The sequence below is a fragment of the Electrophorus electricus genome, chromosome 12 (genome assembly GCF_041902795.1).
Source record: "Electrophorus electricus isolate QZ-2024a chromosome 12, ASM4190279v1, whole genome shotgun sequence".
Classification (NCBI taxonomy): Eukaryota; Metazoa; Chordata; class Actinopteri; order Gymnotiformes; family Gymnotidae; genus Electrophorus; species Electrophorus electricus.
The window spans coordinates 7,190,855-7,198,106 of NC_137508.1; positions in this window are offsets into that span (position 1 = coordinate 7,190,855).

The window sequence follows — 7,252 nt, forward strand, 5'->3', positions numbered from 1 at the left end:
TTCATTGCAAATCTTGAAGACTGTTAAACTCATAGAAGCCTACAGTTATATAGCTATAGTAAGACTGGTGTATATTAAATACTGCATAAATAAGAGTGTTTCAGAGACACATAGAAGTGAGAGGGAGAAAAATAATATGCAAACACATAGATGGCTGAGGCAAGAGAGTGAAAAGAGGGGAAGAACTGAACTTGAGCCGAAACAAACGGCCTCGTTAATGCACTGTCACAGATTTCATTAGCCAGTCTGACCAAGGTGGCGGCGCTATAAATCAGAGAATGAGGGGGAAAGAGAGAGAGAGAAAGAGAGAGAGAGAAAGAGTGAGCACACAATGGCAAATGTACAATGGCAAACAAATGCTTCAAGGGCAGATCTTAAAAAGTGGTTCATTTGTGCAAGAAAAAAACAATAAAATAATAACATGTAAACATTTAAGGGAAAAACACTTCTTGTTCTCATTTTAATGGGAACAGCAGAGCTGGATCTGTGGACCCGCTCTAAGCTTCTTTTACAGTAAGTTAGTATGAGAACTTTACAGATATTCAAGATTAGGATAGGGGTTTTAATACGCTTACCCTATTTCGTTGACTGAGAAGTGTCCTACCTGCCTGTATATTTGTGGGAGGCAGGAGTCGGTAGACTATTTGGATCAGAAGTGTTCCCACACTTATACACACTACACACACACACACACACACACACACACACACACACAGAGTGCATGCAGGCACACACATCACGATCCAGCGGTCAAGAGCAGTAGGCAGGCTGGTAGAACTCCTGGGGCTTGTGAATCCAAGCTGAACTTTGGAGCAGCCTCTTAACAGATGGCATGAGTGGGTAAACTCCCTGACTGGTCCTGCACAAGCACCCTGCTTTACGGGGACTGCAGCTTCCCCATCAGATTAAATCTGTTCATTGTTAGGGTCAGTATCTGTTGGAAATCAAACTCCCCAGCACCCTGTTTGCTCCACGCTGAGCTTCCACTTATTACCACATACGACAGAAAGGGATTTCACCCAGTCAATGTTGTTGCATTTAGCGATAAATCGAAATGGAAGTTGAGACAATTGAATGTGTTTTAATACTGTCACACAATCTGAATCTGAGTACCTCTGAGTAAATCATGTTAATGTTTATATATTAACTTTATGGAAAGACTCCCATTTTAGCAGGAGCTGTTTAAATTATAGCATTGGTGACTGAAAAAGGCACTCCATATTCACATGCCCTGGAGACATTATTTCTGCTCTGAACTCTAATTGATCCCGGATGCAGTCCTCAGGGGCTGGGTTAAACCTCTGGGCCTCAGGGATAAAGCCTATTAAAACTACATGTCTATCACTATGGCAAGCAAACTGGAGGGTCAAAAAAGCAAGTGGTTTCCTAGCCAAAGCATTAAGAAATGGTCAGAAGCTGACAATACATGTCTCACAGTCAAAAGAGACAAAAGTGAATTCTGTCCAAAAGACTGTGGTCCATACCAAAATTGTGCAGGTGCTTTTAGTGCTCTGCAAGAATTCAGTGCACACTTTAGACTTCTGGCAGGAAGCCTAGAGGAGCAATGAGAAATAACCAAGCTTCAACTGAATGGAACACATTATCGTGCCTAGGTAACACTGTTGGATCGTTGTGTCTTCTTTCTTAGCGATTCATAGTTGGGAAAGCAGTGTGTTTCTCACTGAGAAAAAGTCACCCTTGAAAGCTTTGCCAGTATGCTCAATGCTAATGCAGCAGGGATTTCTAAACTTTTTACATCCATTACATTCCACTAGGTAAATACCTAGTGCTGGAAACATTTGTCAATGTATGCGCCTGGCTGAACAGAATAGATTATTAGAACCTGAATGAAAAACACACCACATTTGCAAATAGCACAATGTAAGACAGTGCAGGCTAGGATAGGATGCGTTTACATGCACATATACACAGACCTGCACACACACACACACACACACACACACACACACACACACACACACACACACACACACACACACACACACACACACACACAATGCAGACACTGCTGTGTGCACACACTTGCAGAAATGCATGTACATGCAATCATGCACATGCACAAACACATTTCTAGGTGGAGAAAAAATGTAATAATTTAAATAACACTTTTTTTTAACAGTTCATAAATGTAACTTCCCTTTAAGACTAAATGTAATATCTAATAGATTAATTTGTCAATTATAATAAAACTCAGTGAAGTGCAATATTATTTAGATAATTATACAGGATCAATGATTAATATATTTGGACCCTCCACCTAACTAAAAAAAGTAAGAGCCTAAAAATACTATAAAAAAGTGCAAAAAAGATCAACTAAGTGAGAAGAATTCCAGATAACTATACACCTACATTGAATTACATGACAAAATTCATCCTGCCACTTTTCCTCTTCATGCCTGATATTTCATGGTCTAAAATATATTATATTTGTCCTGTATCATGGCATCACATTCCAGTCACCAAATAAACATATATGAGGACAAATAAAAACTTGAGGTCCACATCAAATAATTCTGAATCTAGAGAATACAAAGTAATGGTATAATCAGTTTAAAATGTATAATCAACCTAAAATGTTGGATTATAGGAAAAACTCTGAAATGCACATTTTAATTAACATATTCCTAATTATTTTTTTCACTTCATCATTATTCAGCAACAATTAACATTCACCATGACTTGAGGCTGAATTAATCTAAGCTTTGACACCCCTGTAAAATAGAGACACTATTTTGTACTTTGTGTTGTGTTTGGGGCAGCTATCAAACACACAAAATCCACTTTTGAATGTTTTAAGGCTATAATTACTAAGTTCAATTATAAAACATTGATAGCAATTTAATTCGAGCCCTGATTATTTCTGAAGCTTGATGGAAAAAAATATATAAAAAATTCAGACTAATTAAACAAAACTGAAATACAAGCATGGGAAATTATGTTAGAAAGAAAGGTCTTGATGCATGAGTGAGTAGTCAACATACTACAGTAAAATTTATTGGCTAAAATCTTGAATCTTGAAGTTAATTCTTGGATTTAAGCACAATTGATAGTTATAAAAAAGTGCTATTTGAGACTTTAACATCATTTATTAAGAGGCAATTTTTACTAATTAAACTCATTCTTGCTGCCAAGCAGTCATGTGCACATATTTGCTCCATTTCCCATTGTCACTTAACTCAGACCACATCTATTCTTCAATCTCCCACATTACATTAAGTGTTTTTAGTTGTATGTATGGCAAACATAAACTTGCATACTTAAAAGTAGGGCAGGAGAAAAGGAGAACCTAGACAAGGAGCAGACAGCTTATACAAGAGAGAAACATTAATTAATCACTCTACTTCTGCACTGTGTAAACCACTGACCAGCAGAGTGGAGAAAGGATAGTAATGTTGGGGGTAAGGGAAAGCAATCACTAAATGCAGCTGTGCTGCGATGGCTCTGTCTCGGCCCCTGTGGAAAGCACTGAGCAAACAGCAGAAAGTTGCTGCTTTTGAAGGGTAATGGGACATCGAATGCCAGAGGACACGGGAGGTAGTGGGTGCACAGCGAAAGATGAAGTAATCTCGGAAGCAACTAGACACACTCCACTTGGAATTTTGCCCCAAACAAGATTAAAGTGAAGTTATTCTACAAGAGTATGACAAGAATATCAATCTTGGGCTCAGAAACAGAGGGAGAGTAAAAGCGAGTGAACAACAAAAACTGACTGTTTTTTTTTGGGGGGGGGGGGGGGGGGTTGTGCCTGTGTCTGTGTCTGTATTTGTATTGTGTCATTTTCAAATTACAATACTAAATTTCTCCTAAACATTTTCAATTTCTGTTAAATTATCATAAAGATAAAATTTTAAATGTTTCAGTATATGAAAATGACCATAAATTACAAATAGAGTAATTTATCTACAAAGGTTTGTTGTTTCTCATAAGATTCTGTTCAATAAGGACAGAAAGAGAAATATAATTTAGTTTTTTCTGTTTGTTTTATTTTCAACTGCCTTGATCAGCTAGAGATGCCACTTTTAAACTGAATGATCTAAATGTATACATTTCTCCATGTATTTATTAGAAAGATAACTCACAGACTCAATACCAGCTTGGAGCTGCTCATAAAATACATTTCTTACTATTGCCTAAATAATGGTGAAGATTTCCACTAAGTGACCTCTCCACTCACCCTTTCTTGAAGATGTGAATAGCCAGGCCTTGTTTGGCCTACTGTGGTGAGGCAAACCGGGGACTCAAAAGGCATCTGCCCAAACCATTTAAAAATTCAACACCATTAAATCCATTAAATGAGGATAACACAGAGTTTTTGTTTCAGACCTGTTGCATAAAGGATCCCCTCCCCACTGCCTAAAACCCTACTGAGTGAGACAGCCTTTTAATGAGCAGGGGATAATCCGGCAAAACTCCCACACTAATGAGCCATCATCATGCAAAAATGCCAGCTTGATACACATTAATTGGATTCCCACTTTTTAACCAATTAATTGACCTGCATTGTCATGTTGCTTGGCTGCAGTGGGTTTCTAAGAGAGAGAGCCCCCCTTTAGATTCAGTGACTCCAATGGCCAGAGGGCCAGTGAATAGAAGTAGGTTTTAGTGAGATCAGCTCTCTCATTAAAGGCTTATGACATTTGTTCAAGTCAATCCCTTTGCTGAGAAAAAGTTTTTGCTGCTCAGTTGAAGCCTCTACAGTGGGCTGTTTGCCTGCCCTGGCAGTCAGTTCTGACTTCACTCTAGTCTGATCTGAGACCTGTGCACCTGGAGACAAGCCTGTGGCCAAAGGAAAGCAATCCCATGCACCTGTTCAACAAGTGACTTGACAAGATGCAAGTGCAGACATCCATGACATCAGAGCTGCTGTTTTAACTTAAGAGGTCCTCAATCATACAGGCCTGAATTAAATTCATGGATACAGAAATGAATGATGTTTCATATATTTAAAAAATCTGAAGAAGCATTTTTGTGTACCTAATAGGAAAAACATTTTACCAATATACGTTTAGCAATGAAACATAAAACCTTATGTATGATATTTAGCTACAATCAAAGCATATACTAATGTCAAATCATTTACAGGCTTTGTGAGGTCATAACCTCAGAAAATGATTTACATACAGTGAATGGAATGCAGTGTGCTCCCTTTAGTCAATGATCTCCTAACAGAAACAATATTTTCAAGACAACTCCTTCTTTCCAATGTAAATTAAATGCTTGTGGATTGAACATTAACCATGAAAACAAGTTCACACAGCCCAGGATATTGGCCACTTATTCACTCAGCCAAATTCCCAAGATGACAGTGAAAGGCATAAAAACATGGTGATAAAGATACCTAAATCTAAATTTTGCATGAAGTGTTTAGAACCATAGTACTCATTCCTAGGTATATAAGACTTCAAAACCAACCTGAATGACAGGACACAACACTCTGTTTGGTCAAGCTCTCATACTGCAAGTCAAGAATCCAATGCCAAGCAGTTTATAAATGTGGATGTGGTATCTCCATTAACTGGGCCAGCAGAAGTTAATGATGGTTAATTCTGAGATATTGATTTAGAAAGTATTGAACTCAGGTCAAGATGATAAGCAGTATTGATCTGGGTCTGATCTGCATGTAAGAAGCTGATCTATAACCTAGCAAGAGTCACACACAGATAAACCAGTGGCAGCCAAGAGTAGAGAGCAATTATCTCGATCAACTATTTAACACAACCGAAGCAGGAGCACTGGCTTGGTGTATGGTTCTTTAAAAAAAATCATCAAGTATCCCTGAAGGTGTGCACTGTAAACATGAGGACAAACTGCTGAGATTCTCTGTCCAGCAATGTCCAAAAACAAATATATAAAACAAAGAAAGAAGCTAACATTTCTGTAGAAACCTCAATGAAACTGCAACCAAAAACAAAGGCCTTGGGAAAATATACAAGGTATCCGAATCTGTTCTAATCTATCACTGTGAGCATGGTGGTAATAGCACACATTAGTAGAAGATCATTACCCTCCATTGTGCATTCACTTAACAATACTAGACAGAGGTTACAGAGGAAGGTGTGCAAATGGAATAGCAGATGTTTTCTGGGATATCAGAATGAGGAGGAATGGGCAGGAATATCTGTGCTCCAAGGATTCAGAGCATTTTAAGTTTTCTTCAAGAATTTAAATCTGTCATACTTTTCAGTATAATTTTAATCCATTATACTGAAAGAAAACAACAACACAAAATTCTTAATATAATATAATGCACCATATTTCATATGTTGATTATATGAATGTATACCAGTATATTACTGCAAATAAAATTAGCAAAAAGAAAGGAGGTAGCATTTGCTGTTTTGTTAATTGGGTGGACATTTTTTTTTTAATAAAGTCTATTTTAGAATGTAGTCCAATTAAATCGTGTTATGAACTACAATTTCAAATACACTCCCTAGAGTGCATTCTTTTATCCCACAAACAAATAAACAAACAAATAAAACCATTTCTGCAGAAATGTTAGCTTCTTTCTTTTAGTAAACTACTAAAAGAAACCACTGATAGTAAACTACTTTGTGACACGAAGACAGCCCATTCAGATAGCTTGGCCCACCAGAGTGAAGCCTTCAGAGGGAGAAGTCTTGAGACACACTAGGTTACAGTTTTATTAACACAGGTGGACACACTGTGCTCAGTAATTGCAGCCCTGCAGGAGAGCATTAAAAAATCCTGCACTCAGAATGTTAGTACACTTAATCATGGATGTTTCAATTATTTACATATGAGTGTCCATTTAACTGTGTGAAGAAAAAATTAGTTTAATGTAATTTACATGCAATTAAGCATAACTTCATTAATATACATAATTAATTGAGCAAAAATTGTTGCCATAATAATAATACCTTTACTTTTCTGCTCTGACAGACATGTTTGGCAGTGATTCTTGTCCAATCCTTCTTGGGGTCATGAATTAATCTACATGCCCTCATGCCTGTCACAAACTAATAAACACACAACTAATTGACTTTGCAAGCTACACCCCCTCCCCCCAACCACTACTACCACCCCCAAATCCCATCATCATGCCATGGCTGATCTAAAGACTGCTTATGGAGAATCTAATTCTTAACTATCTTCCTTAAGAGTTTCAAGAATCATAAAAAAAAACCATGCAAAAGCAATGAGCAATTTCTAAATTAAGTACAAATGTAACAAAACCAATATTGTGACGTCACTCACATATAGGAATTGT